This window comes from Ochlerotatus camptorhynchus, unplaced genomic scaffold, assembly GCF_037179485.1.
Source record: "Ochlerotatus camptorhynchus isolate MF236.1 unplaced genomic scaffold, CSIRO-AGI_Acam_v1.1 ptg000096l, whole genome shotgun sequence".
In the NCBI taxonomy this organism is placed as follows: domain Eukaryota; kingdom Metazoa; phylum Arthropoda; class Insecta; order Diptera; family Culicidae; genus Ochlerotatus; species Ochlerotatus camptorhynchus.
The window spans coordinates 2,455,348-2,478,252 of record NW_027040586.1 but is presented as its reverse complement, the minus strand read 5'-3'; positions in this window follow the sequence as shown (position 1 = coordinate 2,478,252).

Genomic DNA, 22,905 nt, shown 5'->3' with positions numbered 1-22,905 from the left:
ACGCCCAAGTAACATTGCAGGTTTTATCGAGGTTTTATAGCATTCTACAAGTCCAAATCATGGTGTACAGAACCCTCATAAAACCAAAAGTGTTACTTGGGACGTTACCATCGCGTACAACCCCATAAGGCTGTCCCTTGAAGTTTTTTTTGTCTTTATTATATAGATTTTTAGTCATATGGCTAGTTCATCTCTCACCCGCCAACGTTCGTTATTCTGGGCTGCTAGACATCGCACCATGTTCGGGCAAAACCATCCACTTGAGACATGTTTTAATTTGTTGAATGATGCCGAACTTTTTGTCTTCAATATCAGTAGAAATAGTTTTAAAACTAGAATAAGATAGCTAACATAGTTATTTAAGTGATTCACAGTCTAGGCAGCATAGCTGAAGACGTAGTAAAATAAATAAATATATAATTGAATTTTGAATCCAGCAGTACAAATATTTTCAGTTGAGCTGGGAACGCGGTTAAGAATCACCGTTGAATAATCTTGAGAGCTCTTCAACGGTGAGTTTGTTGATATTAATGTTAAAGTTGAAGCTCATGTTTGGTTGTAACAAGTAGCTATATTCAGATCAATTATATTATTTATTACATGAACCACATAACTGCTAAGCATACCGGTTCTTCCTAAAAATCATTGACTAGTATATTTGTTTCCAATGACTTGACGAACGAATCGAAAACCACACAATCTAAATCAAAGCTGTAAAATGCGTATAAGACCATCTTCGTTGTGCGTTGATTTCCAACTGTTCTAATCAGAAAATGATTTTTTTTTTCTATTTGATTGAAGAATTTTGCCTTGCTTCATTTGCTGATAGCTTCTCAGTTTTTGTTTTTATTTTTAGGTGGTCCGATTAGGCTTGAAACACACGACAAATTATTGAAGGCTGGGGTTTGGAAACACAACCGCACAAATCATTCAGTTGATTGCTTGAATACACTCAGTTCTGTTTTTACGCGATTTTGTTCGACTCTAGTTTGGATCGTATTATCTTAAATTGCAACCAAATTGAATGCAAACTGTTTCAAAGCATAACAAAAATAAAACCAAAGAAAAATCAGGTGGTATTAAAAATGCTGTACACATCCTGCATGAGGGCAAAATTAAAAAAAAATAAAATCGTGTTAAAACAGAATTTAGTGTACTTGAATCGGTTCAGTTCGGATGGATTTAGTTTTATGAAAATTGCGTTAGTATAATACTGATTTGTAAGGGTATGCGTTTAAAAATAACAAAACTCAAAACAGTGTTGATTCTGGACGAATCAGAACTAATCCAACGTGAACGGAATACTGAGTCAGATTCTGATATCTATACGTGATAAAATTACTTTGTTTTAAACATTTTATAAGTTTCCTTGGAATTGAAATGCATACCCTTTCTGATTTAGTATGCCTGAAAACCTAAAATTTAACAAATAGCTTGCAAATACTATTATGTTAATTGTTTAGTGTTGTGTTTGATCTAACCTGAACCATTAAGTGGTATGCAAAATCATAATGGCCATCCCAACGGTTGGCAACTTTTTACGCCAACATAAATGCAACTAACACCCCTCGCTATTGTCTGATTTTACTTTCACTGAAATTCCGACTATCAAACGATTCTCTACTCCAGAGCGAATCAGTATAATTAGCATAACCAATTCCCAAGAACAACTATAACTCTACGCAGGCTTCTTGCAGGAGCTTCCATTAATCCTGTTAGGCTTCCGGACGGTAACTTCCATAGGCCCAAGAATGAAGAACAAGCGCGGCAACGACGAATTTGTGTCTGCTCATCGTTCCGTGAAGAAAAACGTGTAATTCGTCGGATAAACACAGCAAACCTACTATTCATACCCACACCCTTACCTTAGTACGATTATCTCGTGCACTCCACTGAACAATTCCCGTCAATCAATGGCTACAACTGATGCTGCTGTTGATCCTTCACTGGTAATCCAATCATTTTCCCAAGAATACGCTGTGGCTTTCTTATTGATTGAATATCTATATCTTCTCCAGTCGATCGTTATCTTTCCATTCGCCGGTTTGTTTTCTCAAATATATATGTACATATAGCTACACATATTGAGTTGACTTATATAATTGTGAACTGAACGTTGCACACACTACTGGGGAGATTTGCAAAAAAAACTTTTTTGGGCTTCACTTGTTTCAGTTGTCGAGACAACTAGGTATGTCGTTTGTGTATATACTCAAGCGCACTTTTCACATTCAAACATCTAGAGGATCGGGGAGACTGGAATAAAATTGCACTTTTGTTCGTTGGGATCGAATTACCGCCCTGGTTGTTTTTCCTAGTTTGTATATTAACGTTTTCTTCTCTTCTTACTTCCAACCGCAAATTCATACGCAGGTACCCACGGCAAACCACCAGAAATGCAGGCTCAGGATATATACACCAGCTAGAGAGGAGTCCTCGTGCATGTAACACCACCAAAGAACTTCAACTGCGTCTGGAACAAGCTACCGGCCGAGCTGACGATCGAAACTCAACTGACTGAAAGTGCAACTGTTGATGTATCAGGGAGGTACTATGTAGGCACCTCGTGTGTTGATTTGGCTTCTCTCTGGAGCAACGGACACTGACTTTGATCAGTTCGGAGTAAAACTACAAAATGAGCAGCTTTCGGATTTAGACGCAGAACAAACCCAGACCCTCAATGTTTAGCTAGAGAGATAATGCTGTAACGACGAGAAGCAACGTGAGTACCTATGGACGCTTCCAGTGCGCACTGATAAGCTTTCTTCCTTGGCTCTTGCCTACCGGTGACGGTTGCTACTTTGTTTTCGCAACATTTTCTTTCAGGACGACAGACGAGTCATCTCACTGTAATTACTATACGGCGAATGAGAACGAACCAAATTTGAGTTTAGTTCACTCATAATTGCCAAAAGTGCAGGAACTCAGCGATGCGTAAATAAGCCTCATGGTTTCTGTGGAAAACCTAAAAAATCTGCCGGAAAATGAGGAAAATTTACGAAAATTTTACTCTGTCTAGGAGTAGTACCAATTGTCTGAGTGAATCCAATCTTTACTCAGCCTCATATTCGGAAATTTTTTTCTCGGCAAACCTGGAAAAACATGAGGCAAATTTACTCATCGCTGAGTTCCTGCATTTTATGTGATTTATGAGTTAACTAAACTCAAATTTGGATTGTTTTCATTCGCCGTGCAGACCAAACAGTGAGAGGACCTGTTTGTCACTGAGGCAACTAGGCCTGTCATGGTGGTTACTCATGGTAACCAGTCTCGAAAATCGATTTATTTTTATTATCAATCAATACTAAGACTTCGTACACAAATTGCGTAACCTATGGAGGGGGAGGTGGATCGAGCTTGCGTTACATATTGTTACATAGGGGGAGGGGGGTTAATGATAAATTTTACGTAACAGAATAACCAATACAAAAAATACAAAATGAGGTGGTTGAGTGAGTTGAGTGTGCATCACGCAATTTTAGGGGGAGTCTTGTCAAGCGTTACTTATTATGACATAGTAGGGGGGGGGGGTCCAAAAATCGGATTTTTTGCTGAAATGCATCTGAAATCTACAGCCACTGACAAGCTGCTGCTAATGTTGAAATCGCTGGAACTCTCCCACACTCTAGCCACATTTAGAAAATCTGTAAGTATTTTCTGCACCATGAATCCATTCTAACTAACTAAGTTTATATAATCTGATTACCAACGATGACCCCTGCGGCTTAAGGTCCGTTTAAACTATCTGATTTCTTGGTCTGATTTTGACCGCCGCCATAATGAAAAATCTGCTCGATTTTACTTTCGACACACTTTGTCAAACCCCCCTGTTTGCACATGTCGAAAGAACTGTCAATTTAGATTTCAAAACAAAACTGTGTCAGGAATCAAAAGTAAATACTTCCGTAATGAATTATCGGAAAATTGCTCTAGCATCGGCAGGCGTAAAGGGCGAACACGAAATTATTGCGACACATTCAACAGGGTATAACTTTTTTACCATTGGGTAAAAATCAACCAAATTTTGCACACTTTCTCATTGATGTGTATTGTGTACATGCTGTCAAACTCGAAGTCGTGTTTTTCGATTCAACGAAAATGGAGGTGAACCAACGCGAGTTGAGAGAACAAATTCTTTCCAAACACCTGGAATTTCCTGACCTGTCGCACCGGCAGTTGGGAAAAATGTTGAACATTCACCATTCAACCGTCTCCAGAGTGTTGAAGCGGTTCCAGGAGCGGTTGACGTTGGACCACGGCAAAGGAGCTGGAAGAAAACCGGGACCGGTGAACAAAAAGACGGAGGGAAAGGTGAAGCGGATGATTAAAGCAAATCCCAACGTCTCAAGCCGTGATTTGGCTAAAAAGATCGGCATGTCGCAGAGCTACGTCCAGAATGCAAAGAAGAGAGCTGGACTACATACATACAAGGTACAGAACTTCCCAAACCGCGATGAGCGGCAACAATCGACGGCTAAAACTCGGGCACGGAAGCTCTACGAGAAGATGCTGACAAAATATGGCTGCTGTGTGATGGACGACGAAACGTATATAAAAGCCGATTTTAAGCAAGTTGGAGTTTTTCACCGGCAAGAGCAAGTTCAATGTGGACGACAAATTTAAGAAGAAGAAAATGTCGAAGTTCGCCTCTAAATATCTCATTTGGCAGGCCATCTGCTCTTGCGGACTGAGGAGTGAGCCTTTCGTGACAAAGGGCACAGTAAATGGCGAGATCTACAAATCTGAGTGCCTCGAGAAGCGCCTTTTGCCGTTCTTGCAGCAGCACGACGAAGCTCCGCTATTTTGACCAGATTTGGCATTATGCCACTATTCTAAAAGTGTCCTGGAGTGGTATGAGGCCAATTCTGTCCATTTTGTTCCAAAGGACATGAATCCGCCAAACTGTCCGGAGCTGCGCCCGGTGGAGCAGTACTGGGCAATAATGAAGCGGGAACTTCGGAAGAGCAAGAAGACAGTCAAAGACGAGAAGGACATGTTAAGAAAATGGAAAAAAAAACTGAGAAACTGGTACCGGATGACACTGTAAAGACTTTGATGGAGGGCATCAAGCGAAAATGCGTTCAATTTTACACTCAAGGCTCCATCGATTAACTTTTCTTTTGATTTTTGAAGTAAATATATGTATAAAACTACCCTAAAATTTTGGTTTGATTCTAAACATTATAAGAAAATTGGCATGACATTTTCGGTGTCGCAATAATTTCGTGTTCGCCCTTTATTTGCTTTTATTATTTTAAATAAAATGAAAAGGAGAAGGTGAACTTTGTGGAGTAGGAAATTGTTGCTCTGGAAAAACACCGCCAGGGATCTTGCTCATCTTGTCTTTCAAGAACTGCGATATGTTCTGTGTGTGTTCTTCAAAAGTTCTGCAAATTTCTCTAAAAATCTACAAAATTCCTGAATCTATGAAGATTTAAGATCCTTCAATATCAACAATTATCTCTGATGTTCATGTATCGTAAAAGATCAGCGAATTTTCCTGAAGTTCTGTAAATTTCTCTTAAAATCCGAGAACCTCAATCAAATGCTAAAAACTTATTTAAAAATCAGCAGATTTTTCAGTAGACTTTTCGGAAGTTTCTAAAACTTCATTAAAATTCTGCTAAGTTTTCTGTATTTCTGCTCTTAAGATCTACAAACTGCCCTGAAGTTCAATAAATTTCTCAGTAGATCTTCGAACTTCTCTAAATTTATTTATGGATTATTGGACTTCAATACAGCATACTTCTAAAGATCGGCGAACTTTCCCGAAGTTCTGTGAGTTTTGCTGTAGTTATGCAAATTATTCTAAAAATGTACGAACGTCCTGAAGTTCAACATACTTCTCTTTAGGTCTACGGACTCCTCTGAAGTTCTTCAGATCTATCTATTTCCAACTTATATATATGGCTTAGATTTGTTTTTGGAATTGAAATATTTTTTGAAATTTTATGAATTTTCCTGAAGATCTTAAATTTTTCTGAAACTGTTTAGCTTTCTGGACCACTGAATGTCTTTGAAGATTATTTAATATCTACTCTTCTGAATTTCTGCAAATACATTTAAAGATCTGTTAAGTTGTCTGAAGCTCCGTAGTTCTATTCTCAAGTTCTACAAATTATCTTGAGGCTCAATAAATTTCTCAGTAGATATGAAAACTTCTCTTAACTTTTGTAAATTCTTCTGTAGGCTCTCGGGCTACCCTGAAGATCTGAAAATGTCTCTGAAGATCTTCGAAATTACCTAAAGTTCTCAAAATATATCTAAAAACAAGTGAGGTTCCTTGATGTTTAAAATGTTTCTCTCAAAAAATATTTAACAAAAATAGCCGAACTTCCCTAAAGTTGTGTTTTGGAAATCTACGAACTTTGCTATGTTCAATAATTTTTCAGTAGATCTCCAAACTTCTGTGAAATTCTTTAAATTTTACTGTAGATTTTTGGACTTTTCTGAAGTTCTGCGAATTTATTTAAATTTCTGTAATAGTTTCTGAAGTTCTGTAGTTCTGTTCTCAACATCTACGAAGTACCCTGAAGCTCAAAACATTTCTCAGTACATCTCCGAACCTCTCTGAAGCTCTAAAAATATCTTAGTAGGTTATCAGACCTACTATCTGGTATGCTTTTTCTTATATAAAACATGCTGTTTTGTTGACCTTGCTATGATCAAAGCCATTACAGCATCTTTCGTACAAAATAAAAATCAGTGTAAAGTAAAGTGTGAACGCATCCGAACATTGCAATCGACAAAATTATCGAGCAGTCCGCTTGAATTAGACCAAGAAATCAGATAGTATATTTAAATGGACCTTTACGGGTTTGTCAAGACGCCCATAACGGGTTACCTGCACCGAGGGTTAATCAAATGCCTATCTGGTTGTCTAATACGACGGTACGGTTCGGAATGCGATCAGCAAAATCGTTGAGTATGCCTTTGGTGTAAGCAGGTTGGACCATGGAGTTCAGAGACCAACCAGTAGACATTGAACGTCAGTTTGTGCACGTTCACAGTACATATATCTGTAGGGATGAAGCTCCTCGGTGACTAGCCGACTGCAGATTTTTTTTTGAAGATGTCTGTTTTCAACGTCGACAATCGCAGACTTCCGGAAAGTGTGCCCTTGAACATAATGCTTTACATTGCCGAGGGGGGCGACACATCTAAATATCAATTCTAGATGCTCAAAAAATCTCTCACTAGCAAATCAATCTTCGAAAAATCTTCTTTCATTTCTTGCATCGCGCATCATCTTTTTGCAGAAAATCTTCAAAATCGTGATAAATCTTCTTTCTATCTACTCAGCGTACGCGCAGCTAGCCACAGCAAAACACAATATTTCCTGCATCGTAGATAGAGTCGTCCCCCTCGTACATTGCAGTGAATTTCAAGTGGAGATGTTCCGGACACAAGTGCACAAGACGTACAACAAATCCATTACCGAAATCCTGGGATAGTCATATTTACATTTGGAACTAAGAATAGGGCAGGTTATGCTATGAGAGTCGAGCTACATTTACAAAGTTGACATGTAGAATAAATGATAGATGTATCATCAGCCTAACTACGGCTTAATGACCCAGCTTCGAATAATGAATAAAGACAAAAATATTATCATAGGGTGTTAAGGCTCTGAACCATTTGAGGGATTTTTTTTACTTTTGTTTAAAATTTGACAGATGGAAAGTTATTGATTAACCCTAATCTGAGCGTGGTTATTTCTGACCGACAAGAAATTAAATTTTGACAACCGCGGCTGAGTTTTTCTCAAAAACCGATCGACAGCACAGGAATTTTTGTACATACAAAATAACTTTCGAAATGTCACTTTTAACCACGAGTTAAATTTAACTCGGCAAATGGTTCACAGCCTTAGGTAAATTGTTTCAGAGTGCATCAACCAAGCACTCCCTCGCGCAAGTAAATTACCGCACACCTGAGCCTGAGCCTGAATTTATAAAGAGACGACATGTCAAAATTGGAACAATGGATTATCTGTCAAAGTCATAGGAAAAGTTATTCCAATTGAACATAAGACCTGTCAAATTGATAAGATGTCGCCTCTTTACCAAATTCAGTCTCTTTACAGCACACTATGTTTCCTCCAAACAAGATAGGGGAAATGGCTCTAATGTTGGCCTATGGATCTAAGATTGGGCCCATCGTTAAAAATCTGCTAGTTTTTTTTTTTTGTTTATTAATTTAATTGATAAGGCTCAACCGAATTAACTTTACAGAGCCGAGGATTCTTGGTCACTATACAATACATCTTAAAAATATAGTCAAAAGGTACAACACAATAAACACTTTATCTTCCGCTATCCAAAAAGCCTCCTCCATCAGAACTGGAGCCGCTTCCAGTAGTTTCATTGTATGGCAAATTGTTGTACGCCAACGAGGGCCAGAGCGCGTCCATTGCAGTAATGGACGCAAAACGTGGTCAGCACTCACACACTCATCACGAAACGGTTGCTTTCCAAAGTCGACGACGCATCGACCGAAAGAACTGCTGATGAAGAACAATGAGGAGGACCACACAATGGTTGCTGCCGAGAAAACAGACGATCGCGTAGCACACATCGAGAGTGGCCTGCTTTTGTCGACAGCCGAGTGAACACTGAAAAAAATCTGCTAGTTATCAATTTTATCTATATGAACGCGTCATTGGGACGGTACTAATGGATATTTTTGGTCGCTATTGAAAATTTGATCGATTGCTGAATTTATGTATGGGCCCAAAATAGGGGCATTTAGGCCGACATTACATCCATTTCCCCTACAACGCGAAATAGTTCGTCGCGAATTTATTTCCAAAAAAAAACCCGAAAATTCCACAACAATATTGTATGATACTTCGGTTCCGGATGTCACGATTTAACGGTTTATAAAGCCAAATGTATCTACTCGCAGATGGAGGAAGGAACTGTTGTTAGTGATAACACACGTGTGAGGAACCAACCAACAATCTACGGCATGCAGCTCCGGCACTGCTGGAAACGCAACGATTGCTGCAGTCGAACCAAGCTGCAGTGGACCCGACAAGCATCACTTCGTGCCACTTCAGCTGAACCAATGCTCAACCAACGACTCCCTCCAACTAACATTCCTGTCTTCAAGGGTGACCGCAAGGACTGGCGATCTTTCAATGACCTTTTTGTTAGTACCATTCAAGGAGACTGTTAACGCAAACCTTATAGCAATTAATTCTCCTTGGTATATAAGAACTATATTGATCTCACTCGATCATTTGCGATCAATACCTAGAACCCTTCCTTATCATTAGCTTTCGGATAACGAGTTCATGTTCGGAAGGATCAAACGAATCCGATAGAGAAGAAGTTTCAAAGTTTTCACATCGCACCCCAGCTGTGCTCCAAGTACTCTTCGGAACAATATCAGATCTATCAGTGCAAGCGTGAATCGCTAGTGGCAGCCGTCAGGAGGCAGCAGTACGAACACTTTATGTCGGAGTATTTGCGTTTGGGCCACATGGAACCAATGTCCTTTATATAAGGTTCGGGCCAACAGGCTTATTGGTGTTAGTGAAATGTGCAAATGTCTAGTGGTGTGGCAATGTTCATCTTTTTACACGAAACAGCTGTTGGCAATGACGTAAATCTCACTGTTCGCAGTATGGAATGTTATGGTAGAGCGACGTCGTCACCAGCAAGCTGCCTGTTGGCCCGGACCTTATATAAATTTCATTGACATGGAACCTGTCCCGGACGAGAAAATCGACAAGCCGCCGAACGCAGCCTATTCGCTAGACACTTCTCGAATGACTCACCATCGCAAGCAGAAATTGAGCGAGCCTTCCGAGATGTGCCATGTGGATGTTTTTGCCGTAGATATACAAATGGTTCTCTCTGTGATAAGTGAAACCAAATCATTATTTTTACCAGCGTTATTCCATCGGGTGTCCTGAAAAAATGCTCCGCTGCCCTTGCTCTTCAACATGTCGCTTCGTCAGCAGAAATTTCCCGCGCTATGGAAACGGTCTACTATGTTCCCTGTTTTCAAGAAAAGAGACAAACAAAATGTGGAAAACTACCGTGGGATTACCTCGCTCGGGGTTGAATCAAGGGGTTGGTCACTCTACACAGTGTGCCAAAATCAAACTGGGGCACATCGGGGTGCAGTCATTGACGTTGTTTGGCACCCATGGTTACAATTTTTATGATCTTCAAAGTTACTGGCAACACTGAACTTTTTCTGCGCCTGCGCAGTGTGCATGTGTCAAAATTTGTTATTGACATTGCCAAATTATTTTCAAAACACCCGTGAATCTACACCAAGTCTCGCCATGGATTCTTAAAATCGTTACACCCGTGACGGCAGTCGCATCCACATTTCCTTTCATACGAAGAACAGCTGACAGCGGTATCTTGACCTAACCGAGGTTTCCGGCCATGGCTACACGAACTAGCGATGCAGCTCCCACGGCTGCGGCTACTTCCAATGCTGCTGCTGGTCCGTCTTTTTTGACGAATTTTAGAGGAGAAGGAACAGCAACAGCAGCATTGGAATCAGCCGCAGCCGTGGGAGCTGCATCGCAAATTTGTGTAGCCGTGGTCGACGCTGGAAATCTTGGGCCGGTCACGACAAGCGGTGCTTGAGTTTTAATCGGAAAGTCAACAACCAAACAAAATCTATACCATCCGACCATTCGAACTGCTCGAATACATCCATGGCGGTGGCTGCTACATCAACCATTCCATCGTCCAACATATATAAATTGTTGGAGGACCGTCTTGGTAAAATCTCAAATAGTTCAACAAATTTTTACTCTCGTTCCTTTTTGCACTCCCAACTAACACAATAAGAAATTATAATTACGAATCATAACATTAACTACCCAGAAAATCCTTTCTTTTCTCAGAAAATAAGCTTCCGCTCTTTCAAAGCTAACGTGTTTTCGGTGTTCTCGTTGCTCCACGCACAAGAGTTTTTTTTTTCCTTTATTAGAGAGATTTTTAGCCTAAGGCTAATTCATCTCTTTTAAAAATTACAAAAAAGAATTGGGACCTCAAAAGGAGGACCCCAATCTTGGCAAGTGGGCATTTAGCTTAATTATATAAAATATTGTAAAAACACTACCAAAAGAGCCAACGAATTCAAAAGCACAAACAGAAAACACTCAAATGTTGTAAAAAAGATTCGCCTCCTTCAGGAAGGCGATGAGGGCGTCTGCTGCCGGGGACTCGTCGCCAAGCAGACTTCGTATGCTGGTTCCCTCCAGACCGAAGGCAACCCGAAGGTCCTCGAGCTCCACATGTTGATTAGGATGTGTTCTACGAAGGCTGGCACTTCGCAGGTTTCGCAGGTTCTCCGGAACGGTGTTCCTCCGAAATTATGGGAGGCCCTGCTATGCCCGGTGCGCAGCCTGGACACCACTTGCTGCTTCTTGAGGCTCGGTCGATCCTTCCAGGGATCGGTGGTCGCCTTGATTTTTCGTAGTTGGTGAGTTCGATTGTTCCTCCACTCGTTGTCCCACGCTCTCCGAACCGTCCGCTTGATCCATTTCTTGATGTCCTGGAACGGAACATTGTCAGAGAACCTGGGTCCGATGGGGCCTGAGCCGGCGAGGTGGTCGGCGATCACGTTCCCCTGGATGCCACAGTGCCCGGGTGGGTACCCACCCGGGTACCCACCGGTACATGTATACGGTGTTGGGCGGCGCATGCGTTACCGTCCCTTTTATCCACGGATGCTTTGGTGCTTCATCGGTTAGGGCCATTATTGCGCTTTGTGAGTCGGTAACGATGAGGATCGGCCGATTGGCCGGAATGGTGGTTGCGTGAAAGACGGCCGCTGCCTCAGCGGAAAACACCGAGCACTGGGCCGGAAGTGAATTGCTGACGACCAAACTCTTCTTGGAGGAGGAGAAGCACAGCTTCATAATGAACGGGAGTTTTGTGCATTTGTGATCATCGCGCTGTGGTTGCACTTCATGATGACGTTCACCGCCAGGGCTACGCTCGAGAACTCGACCAATCCGGAGGAGGAACTTCCCGATTTCTGCGTGAACATTCGCACTTGCGACGGGTGGCAGCCCTTGGTGGTGAATGCAGTCAGCAGCAGATCCTCGGACGGCATACGGGTGGGTTATTGAAGAAGTGGAGAATGCGATTATTGCTGGCCTGGGAAGCGATTGTTCTTGAAGGCGCTGTACACCTTGAAGCTGATCGAATTGTCCTGCAGGGTGTACGGGTTTGGTGGACTCTGACAAGAAGTTCAGCTTGGAAAATTGGCTGGTCCGTTTCGGGTCAGCGGTGCGTCCTTCATCAGTCCGACGTGTGTTCTGGCCGGTGTTGGTTTACAGTTTTCCGACGGATGACAAAATTCGGTGCAAATCCATTTCCTCCGCCTACTCCCAGAAGGGTTGGTTGACTAATGATTGACGTTCGTTGTGCGGGGTTGACCTTCCGCCAAAGATGGAAGGATCGTGTAGCAACGGAGCTCGTCCATTGCAGGCATCCTTGGAGACGGATGCATCCAGTTTGTAGTCCCAACTGGAGTCCGTGTGGTTTTTGAAAACATTGAAAAACAAAACAAAAATAAAAACTGTTAAAATACCGGGTTGCCAAACAAGGCATTATTCACAAGCAATCAAAAGTCAGTTCAATGACTTCTTGACACTGCCGGTACAACTGCGGCACACTGAGGTACACTGAGAAACAAGTTGGCGCAAAACAAGTGTGTAGAGTGACCACCCCTTGGGTTGAATCTAAGGTGTTTGAGTCACTGATAAATGAGAGATTGTTTGCTTCCTGCAAGCATTACATAAGTACATGTCAAGATGGCTTCTTTCCTGACCGCTCCGTGGAAACGAATCTCGTCAGCTTTACGTCGTTCTGTATGGAAAATGCATGCAAGAAACTTCAAGTGGATGCCATCTACACTAGAGTTGTGCACAACGTTCTGCTAGCAAAGCTTGAAAAAAATTGATGTTCTGTTTCCTTCTGCAGCTGGCTTAGATCGTACCGCATGCATTGAAAACTACTCATCGTACTGTTTCTTGAACAGATCAGGAGTTCCACAGGGTAGCACTTTGGGACCACTGCTCTTATCTTTATTTGTGAACGATGTAACGTTTATTCTACTACGTGGAGGTAAATTGTTTTTCGCCGATGACTTGAAGATTTATCACACTTAAATTTTTTCGCCGAGATTCCAACAGCCGAGTAGTTCAGCAATTTATATTGCTGAGACTCAGTAAAACAATTGCCGAGACTCAGCTAAGAAATAACATTTTGCTGAGAAATCAGCTAACAATCAGATATTTTGCAGAGATATCAGCAAAAGTAAATGCTAGATTAAGTGTATACCTAGTCGTTCGAGGCTATGCTGACTGTTTAGAACTACAAAACCTTCTGGAAATCTTTAACGATTGGTGTGAACGTAATTGTATGGTCCTGTGCGTCTCAAAGTGCTGCGTAATTTGTTTCCGTCGAACTAGGACTGCCGTTTTGTTTGATTAACGTTGCTGGGATTGCACTTCAACGTGTCGATCACGTTAAAGACCTCGGTGTCATGTTGGATGAAAAGCTCACGTACACTCGCCACTTCTCAACCACGATCGACAAAGCAAATCTTCAGCTTGGATTCATGTTCAAGAGCTCTAAGAAATTCGGTGATCCTCTGTGTTTGAAAGCCCTTTACTGTTAATTGGTACGCTCACTACTGGAATTCTAAGTGTTGTCTGAAATCCCTAGTATGGAGTGCACTATTCGAAGCTGTTCAACGCAAATTCGTCAGATACGCACTGCGCTGCACCCGCAGAATTTACCACCGTATGCTGACCGCTGTCTTTTGCTTGCTGAGCGACGAAAAGTATCACAGGCCGTCTGTTTTGCTAAAGTATTGCTCACAGAATATGATTTTCCTGCGTTACTGGCCAAAATTAATCTGTATGCTCCTTCCCGAACACTCCGTCCGAGAGCCTTGCTACATGAAGTAGTATCAACTATGCTGCAAACAGTTCCTTTGTCGCCATGATTCATCAATTCAACGAAGTATCTGACCTATATGACTTTGACATCAATGCCTCCAGATTTCGTCATCTTTTACTGTCGGCCAATTTTTAAATTTTTAATGAGTGGCTACATTTAGATTTTCATTGAGACTACCAAGTCAGATGAAGTGAATAATAATAAATACATAAATAAATAAACGAATTTTTCTATTTGCCGCATCACGCTGTGCACAATGCAGACAGCTCAACGACTAAGCTACGCGTCGTTTTTTACGGTTCATTTGTTAGTTCATCGGAAATCTCGCTCAACGATCGATTGCTTATTGGATCTAATAACACCGAAAACTTGCTGGATGTATTGGCTCGCTTTCCTAGTTATCCAGTAGTGTTCGCAAGCGATGCAGAGAAGATGTATAGACAAGCATGGATAGCTGAGAACCAAGTGGACTACCATCGAGTGGTATTTAAGAAGAATCCCAAAGATCCCATCCAACACTTTTGCCTGCTTAGCGTTACGTACGGGACATCATGTGCTGCATATCTAGCTACAGAATCTTTTCGACAAGCCGCTCGAGATAGTGCAGCAGATTTCCCGGTCGCTACTGAAAGAATCCTCGAAGGTTTCTATGTAGATGTTTTGATATCTGGTGCTGACACACTAGAAGAAGCGAAGCAACTAGTCACTGAAATCTCAACAATTCTAAGCCATGCTGGATTTGTCCTTGTCCTGTAGTGGTCGTCGAATATACAAGAATTCATCAAGGACATTGCAGATAGTTGAGATAGCCAAATTCTTCTGCAGTTCTCAAATGACTCGGATTCTGTTAAAGCCTTAGGAATACGTTGGTCACCCAGAGAAGACTCGTTCGACTTCAATGTGTATTCAAACATCGATAGTAGCAACATCAAACGGCGGCTCCTGCCGGACGCAACGAAGTTATTCGATCAATTCAGATGGCTTTCACGGTACACCGTCAAATCAAGACCCTGTTTCAGCAGCTCTGGTTGTACGACTTGCCCTGGGATGACCCACTTCCCGCAGCAATTGAGGAAGTGTGGGTTGGCGTTAAAAACAATCTTCACCTGTTGGAAAAGGTCAGTATACCACGTTGGGATGTTAATCACGGAGGAAGAATGCCGCAGTAGTCTATGTCCGTTTGGTTGATCCGAACGGGGATGTACAAGTTACACTAATCGCCGCCAACACCAAGGTAGCACCTATCAAGCAAATTACATTACCACGGTTCGAGTTAAATGCTGCTGTGCTCCTGACGATGCTGATGGAGAAGATCTCTTCTGCTTCAACAATATTACTAGAATGGTTATCATAACACCCACGAAAGTGGAAAACCTATGTTGCCAATCTTACATACTGCAGCCATCCTGAATGTACTTCCGAGAAGCTCATGGCATCATGTACCTTCCGGAGAAAACCCAACCGACTGTGCGTCAAGAGGAATAACGCCATTTGAACTCCTGGAGCACTCAATCTGGTGGACGGGGCCTTCCTGGTTCTACAAGCAAGATGAATTCCTAGATCACCTAGTCACACAACCTACAATTTGTAACGATTTTAAATACCAATATTGTCCCAAAGAGCGATTTCACCTTAGAACAGTATCTTTTGAATCGCTAGTCGTCGATTCGAGTGGTATGTCGAATTCTCGCGGTTATCAACCGATTCATTTGTAACCTCAAATCTGTTCGTAGAGAAGGTTGAAAAGTGGGAACAATAGCTCCCGCAGAACAACAAGCATTCCCCGAGCAAAGCTGAACATCAAATTGAAATCAAAATTTGCTGTTATGATGTAACTTATTTTGAATACTCCAGTTGATCTCATTTTGGTTGACTTAACGGTTAACACAGCAAAAATGAGAGCAAAATTTTACACTGTTGAAGCAAACGGAAAACTAATCCTGCTTTCAATGAAATCAATTTGATTACTGATTTTGCATTCATAATGTTTAACTGAATACGGGCCTAGAGTAAATGGTTACCATTCATGTTTCTCAAGCTGAAAGACTTAGGCTCCAATCTCACCGCGGGCAAGTCACGAATGACCTAAAATGTGTTAAACAAATCAGATAAACGATAATCATTAGTTCAACGACAGATGAATTTCAATTAAATTTTAAACAAGACGTAAACAGCAGAACTTCAAGTTAAGTTGCTTTCATTTAAAACGTCTTGACTGCATAATGAAAGCACAATATGATATCAGACTTATGTCGCAACATTTGGAATCAAAATGAGTTTTCATTATGATAGGAACTGCACACTTTAATATCGATTTGCTTTCATTTTGTTAACCGACTTTGCTCGGGTCATCAACGAACTGACATGTCTCCATAAGGGAACCGACAAGCCCCGTAAAAGTAAACTACGCTCGCTACACCCTTTCATCGATGGAGAAGGAACACTTCGTGTAGGAGGAAGACTCCAGAACGCCAATCTCCATCACGAAATGAAGAAATTAGCAATTCTACCAAGACACACCTTGTCAATCTACATGCAGGACCCACATTATTCCTAGCTACACTCAATCAACGATTTTGGATATTGCCAGAACGTGATTCGTTCTGTTCCGCTGTTGTATGAAAGCGAAGATTGCTACGCAACTTATGGGTTGCTTGTCAGTCGTTCTTACCGTGCCAGTACGAGCTTTCATCCACGTTGGGATTTATTATGCCGGTCCAATCATCCTCAAAAGCGGCAATCCTCGTAAACCTCTCCTAACCAAGGGTTACATAGTTGTGTTTGTGTGCCTTTCCAGTAAAGCTATTCACCTCAAGGCTGTCAGTGATTCGTCGACCGCAGTATTTATTGAAGCGCTCATCGTGGTTTATGTACAGATATTTGGTCCGACAATGGGACTCTAATTTCATCGGTTCTGATCGCCAGATGCAGGAGTTTTTTTTTCAATCCGATGAATTAAGTGCTCAAGCAAGCCGCTTTTCTTCAAACGTAGGTATCAAGTGGGCAATATACCTCCATCCGCACCCCACATGGGTGGATTGTGGTAGGCGGCAGTGAAGAGCGCCAAAACGCACTTATACAAGGTGCTCAGTCGTGGACCGCAAACCTTCGAACAGCTGTATACTAGTCTCATCTACACTGAAACAAAGATAATAGTTAGGAATACTATTTTGCAGAAAACACTTATTTTCAGTATAACTACCGTTAAATCTACCATGATTTCAGTATAGTTTACTATAAATATAATCAAATTTACTACCATTCTGTCAAAACTACTTTGCTTAGTCAAACGGCATAGTAATTTTGATAGAAATAATAGTAGAATTAAATGAATTTCGTTTCTGCAAAAATCTATTGGTGGGAGTATTTAATTTAAACCATCAATATAGTATTTTATCCAATGGATTTTGTTTCTGTGTAAGTAGAAGCCTGCCTTAACTCAAGGCCGTTGTATTATCGTTTCAGTAGAAAACCGGAAAATCCCACACGCGCCAATTGAATTTACTCTCGTTCTGTACGTTAAACATAACGTCGGACATAGTGCGCTGTATTCACACAATGATGCGCTATTCAGCGCACTATGTCCGACGTTATGTTTAACGTACAGAACGAGGGTAAAATCGAATGTCGCGTGTGGGATTTTCCGATGTCCAACTTGAACGACAATATGCCATATCCAACTACAATAACAACGAGTACAATGTTTTGACTCCAGGGCATTTCATCAATGGGCAACCGATGAATCTGTTGCCAGCAGGGTTGCCAAAAGGAAATCTGTGTTTTTGTTCAAAAAAATCTTTTCATCTAAGTTTTTGTCCAGAAAATCTGTGATGATATCGTTTGTTCCGATCCGTTAGTTCATAAGCCACAACATGAAGGCTATTACAGTGCATTGTATGAATATTTACACTCATTGTTCTCAAAACAAAAGAAGCGCTCCTAGCGAATCCACTTTTTGTACTATCATCCGTAGGACGAAGAAAATCTAATGGCGTTTCAATGCGATAGGACGGAATTGAAACTCGTAGGACGAAGTTAGAATCAAGAAGCAGTGTTAGATTTTTAATAATATCTCAACATTGTTTGACTCTTTATCAAATCCAACGGTACGTACACACAAAAAACGAAAATAGTGTATTTAAAAATTATTCGTTTTCAAATTGAAAGTTTCCCTTATTTCGTAGTTTTAACCATGAAAATATTCAAAATGAAAGCAATGTAATTGGTTTGAAAGTGTTTCTTTCATTATCGACTCGTATTTTTAAAAGCGCATATTTTCATAACCAAATTGTTATACTGTCAAAAATACCTCTTGGCAGCAAATCCACAACCATCGTAAAAAAAGCCAACAGGGCATATAGTGTTATCTCCAGGCCCAAATTTTTGAGTTTTCAACGTGAGCGGAAAAAAGAAGATGGAATCCAACGCAACGGAAGCCTTCGCTCTCAGCCAGATCCTTGACAGGAACCTTGAAGGGATTCGATTCCAGTATCTCTCCTTGAGTCAATATAAAAAAAATTAATTTGACAAAGAATGAAAGTTGTAAGATTGCTTCCGTTGGTGACTTCATAAAAGGTAAGATTGATAATAGAATAGTGTAGAATAACTAAATAATCGATTACTTTTCAGGTCACCTACACTGTACACAAACATCATCCTCCGATCGAATGAAACCTCAGACCATTCAAAACAAAACACCGAAATAGCTTTTCCGAATGATAGCTGCAACCGGATGACGGTTGTTTTGAAATCAGATGATTTTCCTCTCGAATACAGGATGAAACTTGTTATGAGAAGGGATAGGGCCTTCAGTTGAAATGCGTAATGCTCTCTGCAGAATGACTGTCATACTAAATGGAAATGCATATGGTATTGGTTCAGCCCCATAACTCAAATCATTCAAAACGATGATGTAAATAATTCTATCGAACGTCATTTACTGATCTAAGCTGACAAACAAGGTGGAAGCATATGCATCGCTATCAGAGCTGTTACGAACATAGGTAAAGGATGTAAACCAATGTTTGGCTAATTCGTGGTGGAGGAGGTTTTCTCCACCACGAAAAATTTTTGTATCCATAATGGAATGGCTTATTATGGCTATGCAGTATGGAATTGTAGATAATCAAATTATAAATCTAATTAAAAGCACTTGCATGTCACACTATTCTTAAATGTTTGTCGTCTGAGTGCCGTATGTTTTATAGCTAATTTTCAAACGAAAATCATCTTGTATTTGGATGACAGTCATATGGATGTTCATCATCTGACGACGAATTCAACCATAAGAAAATCATCTGAAATTCGAATGCATATTGTTAAAGGGCTCGAGCAATGCAATAATCATTCGAAGTATTGCGGATGTTTTGGTTTGGTGTATAGTGTTTGTCTCGGTGCAACGACACCGTCGGGATCAATATAAACACGGCGAAGATCATTCCAAAAATGATACCGAGATTGAACCGGTACAACCTATCGTTTAATTCATCGTTGTAACACAAGTAGCAGGAAATCATCGAAATTTTCGCTGGTATCGGACACTACCGTAGCCACATCAACAGCCATTCCATCTCCAACGAGGTACTGAGCGCTGAAATGACCTGGTGCGGGATTACGATATAGACTTTTACCTGTTTTTCCCTCGGTTTTCTAAGATTATCTGGTCACCGGTCAAAAGATGTGATTGGAGGAAATCAAATTTCACTGTCGTAGCGTGAAGATCGACGATAAATGTCTCTCCCAACTGGAACCGCATCACATACAGGGATTGGATATCCACCGGTGGATGAGTCATTGGTCAAAAGGTCCATCGAGAAGATAACAAACAAAGCTTCATAGTTGCAGAGGAATGACTAGACCACATCAGACGGGATATGATGGATGAGGTGATGGTGTTCAGGACCAGGACGTTCTATTGAGGCAGATATTTTTGTGGATCGCACGTAAACGGTTGTTGTATTATTATTCAAAATATATAATAAATATAGTTTGACCCTTTATATCTAATAATAAAAAAAATTAATTTAATATTCAATAAAATTGAAAGTAAAAATACTTGTTTTTAAATTGAAAATATTCGATTCTTCAATTCAAAATGACACCTATTATGTCAACTGTACAACACTTTCATTTCAAGAGTTTGATTTGAATTCGCTTTTAATTTCAACACTGCCATGCTTTTCGTTTGACAGTAGTACAATTCATTTTAAAAGTTTTAACTTTTAAAAGTTCTGGCTGCGAAACTTTTGACTTGACAGTTGGCTGACTTTTATTTTGAAAGCAAAACGCTTTCTACCAAAAAGAATCAACGCAAACTTTTAATTCTACCAATGGTTTTTTTAATTTTAGCAACGATTTTTCTTTGTGTGGAAAGGTGAATAAATTTAGTAGTTATCTTTGAAGGCAACATTCCATGTTTTGTTCAAACCCTTTCAAAAAAAGAGAGGTAAAGTGTGGGATGTGCTTAGTAGGACGGAAATTAGATCATTTTCCGGTATGGAATGATGGAACTAGTTAGATGACAAAGCTCACGTCGTGACGTGACTCTCCTCGGCCTATTCTACGATACGTATGACTCTCTGTCACTAGTGAGGTGACAATAGTCATCTCGTTTGAGATGGCTATCCATTTATTTTGCACATCACTGGTGACAGAGAGTCACTCTCGTAGGATATGCCGTTTGTTTGATTTGCACGGATCACTAGTTCAACTTATTCATCGCAAGATGCCCCGTTGCGACGGATGGCCTACCGATCGGTCAACTATAAGACCTTGCTGAATTTAGAAAATTTGCCCGGTGCACAGTGATTTTCGGTGCGTTCAGTGGTTCCCGCTTGACGACTCTATGCAATTTTCTGTTTAGCAAGAGCCTCGCAAGAGCGTATGGGCGTGCAGATGAGCCAAGTACAACCATATCTGAATCACGCTTTAAATATATGAATATATTTGCAATCTGAACCATATGAATATATTTGCAAGAAGATTCCAATCCGGCTCATACAGAGCTTACGAGCTATCTCCTTGGAGAGATGGCTCTGAGTTCGCACCCGGTAATCGGCCAAAAACTGGAGCACACCAACGGCCAATAAATGAACAACTGATGTCAAAATTGATGCTACACGGTAAGAAAAAAGTACTCAAAAGTAAGTTCTTTTCACTCATCTCGGCACTATTGTGCAGGAAACCAAAAGTAGGTACGGCAGGTCAAAGTAGTTTTCATTTACTTGTGTTCAATTCGAATGGAATTTTCCACTAGATTTCTACCCAAAAGTAAGTTATTTGGACCCAAACGAAGGTAAATATGATTATACTCAACGTTGGGTTCCCACACTTTACTACCCCTGTTAGGTGGTTTTGCCCCTCCGTTTTTGACAACATTAGAAGGAGAAAAGGAGACAAACTAGTCAAAAGTAGGTAAAAGTGAACTGGGGACTTTTTTCTTACCGTGTATAGTAAGAAGTATAAAATCATTAATATAGAATATTCTGGTTCACCGAATAAAAAAAAATGTAGGGTTACGGTATGTAATGTGGGTCTAGTCCTTTCATTCGGCCTATCACGCAAATAAATAATTAATTAAGGAATATTACACAAAAAATAAGGAAAATATTGATCACTGATGATTGATAAATGTGTACCACACACAAATCAATTTATATCACAACATTTCAATACATTTTCAGCTCTCGTAAGTAATAAAACTGGTTGAGAATATCACTCTGTTCGGAGTTTTTAGCCGCCATGACTTCTAAGGTTAAGATGGGAAGGTTGCACTGACGATCATCAAATGGCCTGATTATGGCATTTATTGAATGGAATTACCTGATAATACACACTAAACGTAAAACTCACAGTTACTGTTTGAATATTTTATGTTTATTTTAATTGTTTAACAACGTTTTCACAAGTAAATCATGGACCCAACTTTAGGGACACATTTCTTTTCTATGTTCCTAACTTTGGCCCATGAAATTCATTTGACAGCATATAGCAATAAGAGTAACGTCAACAATGTGGTTTGCATTTGGATGATAAGGAACGAACAGGAAGGGAGATTTTTTCTGCCAAATCTGTATAATGAACATCACAATGTTTTGATTTAGATATTCTGCGGTCGAAAGACGATAAGCGAAATTTTTAATTTTTAATTTTTAACTTGAGTGATTTAATGTAGTTTTCGTAAAATTTTCTCTAAGAAATGTTTTGAGGAATGAAGAGTATTAAGTTAACAGTGATAGTGATAAAAAAAAATACATAAGAAAACGTTACCAAGAGCGTTTTTTTTGAGAATCAAACAGGATAGGACGAAGTTGCATCCATAAATAGACCCAATTTGGGGACAATAGACCGATATTACATACATTTCCCTGGTGAGTTTTTGTCTTAAAAAAAGTAAGTTTTTCAACTTTTTGCGGTTCCTGATAGCAAACGACATGATAAGCATATCTAAGCATACCATTTAGCAGTAGAATATCGTTTGCAGGTAAATTAATTGATGAGTTATGATTAAAAACGTAATCTATGGCTGCATATTAGACCGAGGTTAGGGACGTATACCCTATATTTACTCTAGCATGCCAAATATACACAGCAAAAAAAGTTGTTGAATATTACATCGAAACTGCTGCAACCAGGTCAATCCATCGGTTGTGTAATATCACATTGTACGATGTACATCGATTTTGCGAACAAAATTACATCCATTGATGTAATATTGTATTTGCTTTTTGCTATTACATCATTATTTCATACATCAGCTTGAATTACGTTGATCGATATTACATTTTTTTTTGCTGTGTACATCCAAACATTTAAAAAGATTTGTTGGTCGCTTTTCGCGCATATCAGAGAACTTTAGGAAAATATCAGGAAATTTATAGAAGTTCTGATAAATTCAAGGAACTCCAGAAAAAATAGGAAAGTTCCTAAATCTCCTGGGAACTCTGATGCTCCGAGA